This window comes from Triticum dicoccoides, chromosome 6B (assembly GCF_002162155.2).
Source record: "Triticum dicoccoides isolate Atlit2015 ecotype Zavitan chromosome 6B, WEW_v2.0, whole genome shotgun sequence".
Lineage (NCBI taxonomy): Eukaryota > Viridiplantae > Streptophyta > Magnoliopsida > Poales > Poaceae > Triticum > Triticum dicoccoides.
In genome coordinates this window covers 711,471,459-711,484,245 of record NC_041391.1, presented here as the reverse complement: position 1 = coordinate 711,484,245, position 12,787 = coordinate 711,471,459, and positions in this window count along the sequence as shown.

Genomic DNA, 12,787 nt, shown 5'->3' with positions numbered 1-12,787 from the left:
AAGGAGCAAGGGGGGAGGCCGGCCGGCCCTTGGGGCGCGCCAAGGAGGGGGGAGTCCTCCTCCTAGTGGGAGTAGGACTCCCCTTTCCTAGTCCAACTAGGAAGGAGGAAGGGGGAAGGAAGGAGGGGGAGAGGGAGAGGGAAAGAGGGGCCGCGCCCCCCCCCCCTAGTCCAATTCGGACTCCCCAAGGGAGGGGGCGCGCCACCTCCTGGGCTGCTGCCCTCTCTCTCCCCTCAGGCCCACTAAGGCCCAATACTTCCCCGGGGGGTTCTGGTAACCCCTCCGGCACTCCGGTTTTCTCCGAAATCTCCCGGAACTCTTCCGGTGTCCGAATATAGTCGTCCAATATATCAATCTTTATGTCTCAACCATTTCGAGACTCCTCGTCATGTCCGTGATCACATCTGGGACTCCGAACAAACTTCGGTACATCAAAACTTATAAACTCATAATAAAACTGTCATCGTAATGTTAAGCATGCGGACCCTACGGGTTCGAGAACTATGTAGACATGACCTAGAACCATTCTCGGTCAATAACCAATAGCGGGACCTGGATGCCCATATTGGTTCCTACATATTCTACGGAGATCTTTATCGGTCAAACCGCATAACAACATACGTTGTTCCCTTTGTCATCGGTATGTTACTTGCCCGAGATTTGATCGTCGGTATCCAATACCTAGTTCAATCTCGTTACCGGCAAGTCTCTTTACTCGTTTTGTAATACATCATCTTATAACTAACTCATTAGTTATAATGCTTGCAAGGCTTATGTGATGAGTATTACCGAGAGGGCCCAGAGATACCTCTCCGACAATCGGAGTGACAAAAACCTTATCTCGAATTATGCCAACCCAACATGTACCTTCGGAGACACCTGTAGAGCACCTTTATAATCACCCAGTTACGTTGTGACGTTTGGTAGCACACAAAGTGTTCCTCCGGTAAACGGGAGTTGCATAATCTCATAGTTGCAGGAACTTTGTATAAGTCATGAAGAAAGCAATAGCAGTATACTAAACGATCAAGTGCTAGGCTAACGGAATGGGTCATGTCAATCACATCATTCTCCTAATGATGTGATCCCGTTAATCAAATGACAACACATGTCTATGGTTAGGAAACATAACCATCTTTGATTAATGAGCTAGTCAAGTAGAGGCATACTAGTGACTTTATAATTGTCTATGTATTCACACATGTATCATATTTCCGGTTAATACAATTCTAGCATGAATAATAAACATTTATCATGATATGAGGAAATAAATAATAACTTTATTATTGCCTCTAGGGCATATTTCCTTCAGTCTCCCACTTGCACTAGAGTTAATAATCTAGATTACATAGTAATGATTCTAACACCCATGGAGTCTTGGTGTTGATCATGTTTTGCTCGTGAGAGAGGCTTAGTCAACGGGTCTGCAACATTCAGATCCGTGTGTATCTTGCAAATATCTATGTCTCCCACTTGGACTTGGTCCCGAATGGAATTGAAGCGTCTCTTGATGTGCTTGGTCCTCTTGTGAAATCTGGATTCCTTTGCCAAGGCAATTGCACCAGTATTGTCACAGAAGATCTTCATTGGTCCCGATGCACTAGGTATGACACCTAGATCGGAAATGAACTCCTTCATCCAGACTCCTTCATTTGCTGCTTCCGAAGCAGCTATGTATTCCGCTTCACATGTAGATCCCGCCACGACGCTTTGTTTAGAACTGCACCAACTTACAGCTCCACCGTTTAATAAAAACACGTATCTGGTTTGCGATTTAGAATCGTCCGGATCAGTGTCAAAGCTTGCATCGACGTAACCATTTACGACTAGCTCTTTGTCACCTCCATATACGAGAAACATATCCTTAGTCCTTTTCAGGTATTTCAGGATGTTCTTGACCGTGTCCAGTGATCCACTCCTGGATTACTTTGGTACCTTCCTGCCAAGCTTATTGCTAAGCATACGTCACGTCTGGTACATAGCATTGCATACATGATAGAGCCTATGGCTGAAGCATAGGGAACACTTTTCATTTTCTCTCTATCTTCTGTTGTGGTCGGGCATTGAGTTTGACTCAACTTCACACCTTGTAGCACAGGCAAGAAACCTTTCTTTGCCTGATCCATTTTGAACCTTTTCAAAATTTTGTCAAGGTATGTGCTTTGTGAAAGTCCTATTAAGCATCTTGATCTATCTCTATAGATCTTGATGCCCAATATGTAAGCAGCTTCACCGAGGTCTTTCACTGAAAAACTTTTATTCAAGTATCCCTTTATGCTATCCAGAAATTCTATATCATTTCCAATTAATAATATGTCATCTACATATAAAATCAGAAATGCTACAGAGCTCCCACTCACTTTCTTGTAAATACAGGCTTCTCCAAAAGTCTGTATAAAACCATATGCTTTGATCACACTATCAAAGCGTTTATTCCAACTCCGAGATGCTTGCACCAGTCCATAAATGGATCGCTGGAGCTTGCATACTTTGTTAGCACCTTTTGGATCAACAAAACCTTCTGGCTGTATCATATACAACTCTTCTTCTAGAAATCCATTCAAGAATGCAGTCTTGACATCCATTTGCCAAATTTCATAATCATGAAATGCAGCAATAGCTAACATGATTCGGACAGACTTAAGCATCGCCACGGGTGAGAAAGTCTCATCGTAGTCAACCCCTTGAACTTGCCGAAAACCTTTCGCAACAAGTTGAGCTTTATAGACAGTTACATTACCATCAGCGTCAGTCTTCTTCTTAAAGATCCATTTATTCTCAATGGCCTGCCGATCATCGGGCAAGTCAACCAAAGTCCATACTTTGTTTTCATACGTGGATCCCATCTCAGATTTCATAGCCTCTAGCCATATTGCGGAATCTGGGCTCATCATCGCTTCCTCATAGTTCGTAGGTTCATCATGGTCAAGTAACATGACTTCCAGAATAGGATTACCGTACCACTCTGGTGTGGATCTTACTCTGGTAGACCTACGAGGTTCAGTAGAAACTTGATCCAAAGTTTCATGATCATTATCATTAGCTTCCTCACTAATTGGTGTAGTTGACACAGGAACCGGTTCTTGTGATGAACTACTTTCCAATAAGGGAGTAGATACAGTTATCTCATCAAGTTCTACTTTCCTCCCACTCACTTCTTTCGAGAGAAACTCCTTCTCTAGAAAGGATCCATTCTTAGCAACGAATGTCTTGCCTTCGGATCTGTGATAGAAGGTGTACCCAACAGTCTCTTTTGGGTATCCTATGAAGACACATTTCTCCGATTTGGGTTCGAGCTTATCTGGTTGAAGTTTCTTCACATAAGCATCGCAGCCCCAAACTTTAAGAAACGACAACTTTGGTTTCTTGCCAAACCACAGTTCATAAGGCGTCGTCTCAATGGATTTTGATGGTGCCCTATTTAACGTGAATGCGGCCGTCTCTAAAGCATAACCCCAAAACGATAGCGGTAAATCGGTAAGAGACATCATAGATCGCACCATATCAAGTAAAGTACGATTACGACGTTCGGACACACCATTTCATTGTGGTGTTCCAGGTGGCGTGAGTTGCGAAACTATTTCACTTTGTTTCAAGTGTAGGCCAAACTCGTAACTCAAATATTCACCTCCACAATCAGATCGTAGAAACTTTATTTTCTTGTTACGATGATTTTCCACTTCACTCTGAAATTCTTTGAACTTTTCAAATGTTTCAGACTTGTGTTTCATCAAGTAGATATACCCATATCTGCTCAAATCATCTGTGAAGGTGAGAAAATAACAATACCCGCCGCGAGCCTCAATATTCATTGGACCACAAACATCAGTATGTATGATTTTCAACAAATCAGTTGCTCGCTCCATAGTTCCGGAGAACAGCGTTTTAGTCATCTTGCCCATGAGGCACGGTTCGCAAGTACCAAGTGATTCATAATCAAGTGATTCCAAAAGTCCATCAGTATGGAGTTTCTTCATGCGCTTTATACTGATATGACCTAAACGGCAGTGCCACAAGTAAGTTGCACTATCATTATCAACTCTGCATCTTTTGGTTTCCACACTATGAATATGTGTATCACTACTATCGATATTCAATAAAAATAGACCACTCTTCAAGGGTGCATGACCATAAAAGATATTACTCATATAAATAGAACAACCATTATTCTCTGATTTAAATGAATAACCGTTTCGCATCAAACAAGATCCAGATATAATGTTCATGCTCAACGCTGGCACCAAATAACAATTATTTAGGTCTAAAACTAATCCCGATGGTAGATGTAGAGGTAGCGTGCCGACCGCGATCACATCGACTTTGGAACCGTTTCCCACGCGCATCGTCACCTCGTCCTTGGCCAGTGCTCGCTTATTCCGTAGTCCCTGTTTCGAGTTGCAAATATTAGCAACAGAACCAGTATCAAATACCCAGGTGCTACTACGAGCTCTAGTTAGGTACACATCAATAACATGTATATCACATATACCTTTGTTTACTTTGCCATCCTTCTTATCCGCCAAATACTTGGGGCAGTTCCACTTCCAGTGTCCAGTCTACTTGCAATAGAAGCACTCAGTTTCAGGCTTTGGTCCAGACTTGGGTTTCTTCTCTTGAGCAGCAACTTTCTTGTTGTTCTTTTTGAAGTTCCCCTTCTTCTTCCCTTTGCCCTTTTTCTTGAAACTGGTGGTCTTGTTAACCATCAACACTTGATGCTCCTTTTTGATTTCTACCTCCGCGGCTTTTAGCATTGCGAAGAGCTCGGGAATAGTCTTGTTCATCCCTTGCATATTATAGTTCATCACAAAGCTCTTGTAGCTTGGTGGCAGTGATTGAAGAATTCTGTCAATGACACTATCATCAGGAAGATTAACTCCCAGTTGAATCAAGTGATTATTATACCCAGACATTTTGAGTATGTGTTCACTGACAGAACTATTCTCCTCCATCTTGCAGCTATAGAACTTATTGGAGACTTCATATCTCTCAATCCGGGCATTTGTTGAAATATTAACTTCAACTCCTGGAACATCTCATATGCTCCATGACGTTCAAAACATCGTTGAAGACCCGGTTCTAAGCCGTAAAGCATGGCACATTGAACTATCGAGTAGTCATCAGCTTTGCTCTGCCAGACGTTCTTAACGTCGTCAGTTGCATCAGCTGAAGGAAATATGCCCTAGAGGCAATAATAAAGTTATTATTTATTTCCTTATATCATGATAAATGTTTATTATTCATGCTAGAATTGTATTAACCGGAAACATGATACATGTGTGAATACATAGACAAACATATAGTAACTAGTATGCCTCTACTTGACTAGCTCATTAATCAAAGATGGTTATGTTTCCTAACCATAGACATGTGTTGTCATTTGATTAATGAGATCACATCATTAGGAGAATAATGTGATTGAGATGACCCATCCCGTTAGCTTAGCACTTGATCGTTTAGTATTCTGCTATTGCTTTCTTCATGACTTATACATGTTCCTGTAACTATGAGAATTATGCAAATCCCGTTTACCGGAGGAACACTTTGGGTACTACCAAACGTCACAATGTAACTGGGTGATTATAAAGGAGTACTACAGGTGTCCCCGAAGGTACATGTTGAGTTGGCGTATTTCGAGATTAGGTTTTGTCACTCCGATTGTCGGAGAGGTATCTCTGGGCCCTCTCGGTAATACTCATCACTTAAGCCTTGCAAGCATTATAACTAATAAGTTAGTTATGAGATGACGTATTACAGAACAAGTAAAGAGACTTGCCGGTAACGAGATTGAACTAGGTATTGGATACCGACGATCAAATCTCGGGCAAGTAACATACCGATGACAAAGGGAACAACGTATGTTGTTATGCGGTTTGACCGATAAAGATCTTCGTAGAATACGTAGGAACCTATATGGGCATCCAGGTCCCGCTATTGGTTATTGACCGAGAATGGTTTTAGGTCATGTCTACATAGTTCTCGAACCCGTAGGGTCCGCACGCTTAACGTTTCGATGACAGTTTTATTATGAGTTTATAAGTTTTGATGTACCGAAGTTTGTTCGGAGTCCCGGATGTGATCACGGACATGACGAGGAGTCTCGAAATGGTCGAGACATAAAGATTGATATATTGGAAGCCTATGTTTGGACATTGGAATGGTTCCGGGTGAAATCGGCATTTTACCGGAGTACCGGGAGGTTACCGGAACCCCCCGGGGGGTTAATGAGCCTACATGGGCCTCGAGGGAGAAGAGGGAAGGAGCCAGGAGGGGGCCGCGTGCCCCTTCCCCTCCTAGTCTGAATAGGACAAGGGAAGGGGGGCGGCGCCCCCCCCCCTTTCCTTCCCCTCTTCCTCCTCTTTCCCCCTTCTCCTACTCCTACTTGGAAAGAGGGAGTCCTACTCCCGGTGGGAGTAGGACTCCCCCCCTGGCGCGCCCTCTAGGCCGGCCGCCTCCTCCCCCCTGGCTCCTTTATATACGGGGGCGGGGGGCACCCCAAAGACACACAAGTTGATCTACAGATCGTTCCTTAGTCGTGTGCGGTGCCCCCTTCCACCATATTCCACCTCGGTCATATCATCGTGAAGCTTAGGCGAAGCCCTGCGCCGGTAGAACATCAACATCGTCACCATGCCGAAGTGCTGACGGAACTCATCTCCGGAGCTCGGCTGGATCGGAGGCCGGAGATCGTCATCGAGCTGAACGTGTGCTGAACTCGGAGGCCCCGTACATTCGGAGCTTGGATCGGTCGGATCGTGAAGACGTACGACTACATCAACCGCGTTGTCATAACGCTTCCGCTTACGGTCTACGAGGGTACGTAGACGAACACTCTCCCCTCTCGTTGCTATATCATCACCATGATCTTGCGTGTGCATAGGAAATTTTTTGAAATTACTACGTTCCCCAACATCAGCGGCAGGCCTGGCACCCAGCGGTGCTTCCAGGACGTAACTTTTCTGTGCAGCAATGAGGATAATCCTCAGGTTACGGACCCAGTCCGTGTAATTGCTACCATCATCTTTCAACTTTGCTTTCTCAAGGAACGCATTAAAATTCAACGGAACAACAGCACGAGCCATCTATCTACAAACAAACATAGACATGCAAGATACTATCAGGTACTAAGTTCATGATAAATTTAAGTTCAATTAATCGTATTACTTAAGAACTCCCACTTAGACAGACATCTCTCTAGTCATCTAAGTGATTACGTGATCCAAATCAACTAAACCATAACCGATCATCACGTGAGATGGAGTAGTTTTCAATGGTGAACATCACTATGTTGATCATATCTACTATATGATTCACGCTCGACCTTTCGGTCTTCGTGTTCCGAGGCCATATCTGCATATGCTAGGCTCATCAAGTTTAACCTGAGTATTCCGCGTGTGCAAAACTGGCTTGCACCCGTTGTAGATGGACGTAGAGATTATCACACCCGATCATCACGTGGTGTCTGGGCACGGCGAACTTTGGCAACGGTGCATATTCAGGGAGAACACTTCTTGATAATTTTAGTGAGAGATCATCTTAAAATGCTACCATCAATCAAAGCAAGATAAGATGCATAAAGGATAAACATCACATGCAATCAATATAAGTGATATGATATGGCCATCATCATCTTGTGCTTGTGATCTCCATCTTCGAAGCACCGTCGTGATCACCATTGTCACCGGCGCGACACATTTATCTCCATCGTAGCATCGTTGTCGTCTACGCCATCTATTGCTTCTACGACTATCGCTACCGCTTAGTGATAAAGTAAAGCAATTACAGGGCGTTTGCATTTCATACAATAAAGCGACAACCATATGGCTCCTGCCAGTTGCCGATAACTTCGGTTACAAAACATGATCATCTCATACAATAAAATATAGCATCACGTCTTGGCCATATCACATCACAGCATTCCCTGCAAAAACAAGTTAGACGTCCTCTACTTTGTTGTTGCAAATTTTACATGGCTGCTACGGGCTGAGAAAGAATAGTTCTTACCTACGCATCAAAAACCACAATGATAGTTCGTCAAGTTGGTGCTGTTTTAACCTTCGCAAGGACCGGGCGTAGCCACACTCGGTTCAACTAAAGTGAGAGAGACAGACACCCGCCAGTCACCTTTAAGCACGAGTGCTCGCAACGGTGAAACCAGTCTCGCGTAAGCGTACGCGTAATGTTGGTCCGGGCCGCTTCATCTCACAATACCGCCGAACCAAAGTATGACATGCTGGTAAGCAGTATGACTTGTATCGCCCACAACTCACTTGTGTTCTACTCGTGCATATAACATCAACGCATAAAACCTAGGCTCGGATGCCACTGTTGGGTTTCGTAGTAATTTCAAAAAAATTCCTACGCACACGCAAGATCATGGTGATGGTATAGCAACAAGAGGGGAGAGTGTATGTCCACGTACCCTCGTAGACCGTAAGCGGAAGCGTTATGACAACGTGGTTGATGTAGTCGTACGTCTTCATGATCCGACCGATCCAAGCTCCGAACGTACGGGGCCTCCGAGTTCAGCACACGTTCAGCTCGATGACGATCTCCGGCCTCCGATCCAGCTGAGCTCCGGAGATGAGTTCCGTCAGCACGACGGCGTGGTGACGATGTTGATGTTCTACCGGCGCAGGGCTTCGCCTAAGCTTCGTGACGATATGACCGAGGTGGAATATGGTGGAAGGGGGCACCGCACATGGCTAAGGAACGATCCGTAGATCAACTTATGTGTCTATGGGGTGCCCCCCCGCCCCGGTATATAAAGGAGCAAGGGGGGAGGCCAGCCGGCCCTTGGGGCACGCCAAGGAGGGGGGAGTCCTCCTCCTAGTGGGAGTAGGACTCCCCTTTCCTAGTCCAACTAGGAAGGAGGAAGGGGGAAGGAAGGAGGGGGAGAGGGAGAGGGAAAGAGGGGCCGCGCCGCCCTCCCCTAGTCCAATTCGGACTCCCCAAGGGAGGGGGCGCGCCACCTCCTGGGCTGCTGCCCTCTCTCTCCCCTCAGGCCCACTAAGGCCCAATACTTCCCCGGGGGGTTCCGGTAACCCCACCGGCACTCCGGTTTTTTCCGAAATCTCCGGGAACTCTTCCGGTGTCCGAATATAGTCGTCCAATATATCAATCTTTATGTCTCGACCATTTCGAGACTCCTCGTCATGTCCGTGATCACATCCGAGACTCCGAACAAACTTCGGTACATCAAAACTTATAAACTCATAATAAAACTGTCATCGTAACGTTAAGCGTGCGGACCCTACGGGTTCGAGAACTATGTAGACATGACCTAGAACCATTCTCGGTCAATAACCAATAGCGGGACCTGGATGCCCATATTGGTTCCTACATATTCTACGAAGATCTTTATCGGTCAAACCGCATAACAACATACGTTGTTCCCTTTGTCATCGGTATGTTACTTGCCCGAGATTTGATCGTCGGTATCCAATACCTAGTTCAATCTCGTTACCGACAAGTCTCTTTACTCGTTCTGTAATACATCATCTTATAACTAACTCATTAGTTATAATGCTTGCAAGGCTTATGTGATGAGTATTACTGAGAGGGCCCAGAGATACCTCTCCGACAATCGGAGTGACAAAAACCTAATCTCGAATTATGCCAACCCAACATGTACCTTTGGAGACACCTGTAGAGCACCTTTATAATCACCCAGTTATGTTGTGACGTTTGGTAGCACACAAAGTGTTCCTCCGGTAAACAGGAGTTGCATAATCTCATAGTTGCAGGAACTTTGTATAAGTCATGAAGAAAGCAATAGCAGTATACTAAACGATGAAGTGCTAGGCGAACGGAATGGGTCATGTCAATCACATCATTCTCCTAATGATGTGATCCCGTTAATCAAATGACAACACATGTCTATGGTTAGGAAACATAACCATCTTTGATTAATGAGCTAGTCAAGTAGAGGCATACTAGTGACTTTATAATTGTCTATGTATTCACACATGTATCATGTTTCCGGTTAATACAATTCTAGCATGAATAATAAACATTTATCATGATATGAGGAAATAAATAATAACTTTATTATTGCCTCTAGGGCTTATTTCCTTCAGGCCGACCCCTCTAGATGGGATCTAGAGGGGGGCGGCGGCCAGGGAGGGGGGACTTCGCCCCCTTTAGTGTTTCCCCCCCAACCCTAGGCTCATGGGCCCAAGGTGGGGGGCGCGCCCAGCCCTCCAGGGGCTGGCTCCCTGCCCCTTGCGGCCCATGTGGCCCTTCGAGAGGGGTGGCCCCTCCCGGTGGACCCCCGGAACCCCTCTGGTGGCCCCGGTACAATACCGATATGCCCCCGAAACTTTCCGGTGTCCGCATGACAACTTCCCATATATAAAACTTCACCTTCGGACCATTCCGGAACTCCTCATGACATTCGGGATCTCATCCGGGACTCCGAACAACTTTCGGTAATCACATACAAGTCTTCCTAATAACCCTAGCGTCACCGAACCTTAAGTGTGTAGACCCTACGGGTTCGGGAGACATGTAGACATGACCGAGACGGCTCTCTGGTCAATAACCAACAGCGGGATCTGGATACCCATGTTGGCTCCCACATGCTCCTTGATGATGTCATCAGATGAACCACAATGTCGAGGATTCGATCAAACCCCGTATACAATTCCCTTTGTCAATCGGTACGTTACTTGCCCGAGACTCGATCGTCGGTATCCCAATACCTTGTTCAGTCCCGTTACCGGCAAGTCACTTTACTCGTACCGTAATGCATGATCCCATCACCAACCACTTGGTCACCTTGAGCTCATTAAGATGATGCAGTACCGAGTGGGCCCAGAGATACCTCTCCGTCATACGGAGTGACAAATCCCAGTCTCGATCCGTGTCAACCCAACAGACACTTTCAGAGATACCTGTAGTGCACCTTTATAATCACCCAGTTACGTTGTGACGTTTGGTACACCCAAAGCACTCTTACGGTATCCGGGAGTTACACGATCTCATGGTCTAAGGAAGAGATACTTGACACTGAAAAAGCTCTAGCAAACGAACTACACGATCTTGTGCTATGCTTAGGATTGGGTCTTGTCCATCACATCATTCTCCTAATGATGTGATCCCGTTATCAACGACATCCAATGTCCATAGCCAGGAAACCTTGACTATCAGTTGATCAACGAGCTAGTCAACTAGAGGCTTCCTAGGGACATATTATGGTCTATGTATTCACACATGTATTACGATTTCCGGATAATACAGTTATAGCATGAATAAAAGACAATCATCATGAACAAAGAAATATAATAATAACACTTTTATTATTGCCTCTAGGGCATATTTCCAACAGGGCAGGCGCTGTAGGGGCGGCGGAGGTGGAGGAGAGGGGCGACGGGCAGATCGGGGTGGAGGAGGGGGGCGCCAGGGGCACCGGAGCGACGGGCCGGCCGTGGTAGGGGGTGGTCGGGGTGGAGGAGGGGGTCACCGGGGCGGCGGGGCACCGGTGGCGGCTCGGGCACGGGGGTGGGGCGGGGCGGCCGGCGACCGGGGTTGCATGGGGCGGTGGCGGCTCGGGCACGGGGCGGAGAGAGAGTGAGGGGATAGAGAGAGGGGTGGGGCACGGGCGCTGGCTTTTTAGTTAGGGCACAGCTCTTTGCCGTCTGCTAGCACACGGTAAAGAGCCTAGCTAACGGATGTTAGTTTGGCCACTTTCTTTGCCGTCTGCTAGCAGACGGCAAAGAAAGTGGTCGTTAGGTGGTTATCGCTAGTGGGCCACCCTCCCTCTTTGTCGTCTTCTAGCAAACGGAAAGAGCTGGCTGATGACAAACATGATCTTTGTCGTCATCTTTTTCTTTGTCGTTAGTTTTCTGTAAGCTGATGGCAAAGACCTTCTTTGCCATCAGCTAGCAGACGGCAAAGAGTCGGTTGACGGCAAAGATGCTGATTCCAGTAGTGTACCTTGCAATTTATTCATAGTTTTATTCTCGCAAAGTACTCGTAATTTTATTCTCGCAAAATAGTTTCATACTTGTTTTAGGTAAAGCAAACGTTAAGTGTGCGTAGAGTTGTATCGGTGGTCGATAGAACTTGAGGGAATATTTGTTCTGCCTTTAGCTCCTCGTTGGGTTCGACACTATTATTTATCGAAGAAGGCTACAAACGATCTCTTATACTTGTGGGTTGTCACAAGCTAGCATGGGGTGGATAGAAGACATGGAGGAGGCCTTGAAGGGCTCCCCCTCAAGGAAGAGCACCACACCTCAACAGGTGCGGTGCTGCAAGGTTTCCAGTCCACGGGGCCGGCCTGCATGAGGTTTTCAAGAACCTCATCACGAGCTTCAAGGTATGCTTCTACCTTCGTATAATATTAGCTTATCTGTTTGAGCTTATCAATTGATGTATGTGTTCAAGAACATGATACCACGACCTTCTACACGGCTTAGTGAGTAGCTGATGTCTACTACACAAATTATTCTTGTAGACTCGTGTTGGGCCTCCAAGCATAGAGTTTTGTAGGACAACAACAAATTTCCCTCAAGTGGATGACCTAAGGTTTACCAATCCATGGGAGGTGTGGGATGAAGATGGTATCTCTCAAACTACCCTGCAATCAAATACAAGAAATCTCTTGTGTCCCCAACACACCCAATACAATGGTAAATTGTATCGGTGCACCAGTTCGGCGAAGAGATGGTAATACAAGTGTTGTATGGATAGTAGATATAGGTTTTTTGTAACCTGAAAATATAAAAAACAGCAAGGTAGCAAGTGATAAAACGGAGCACAAACGATATTGCAATGCTTAGAAATA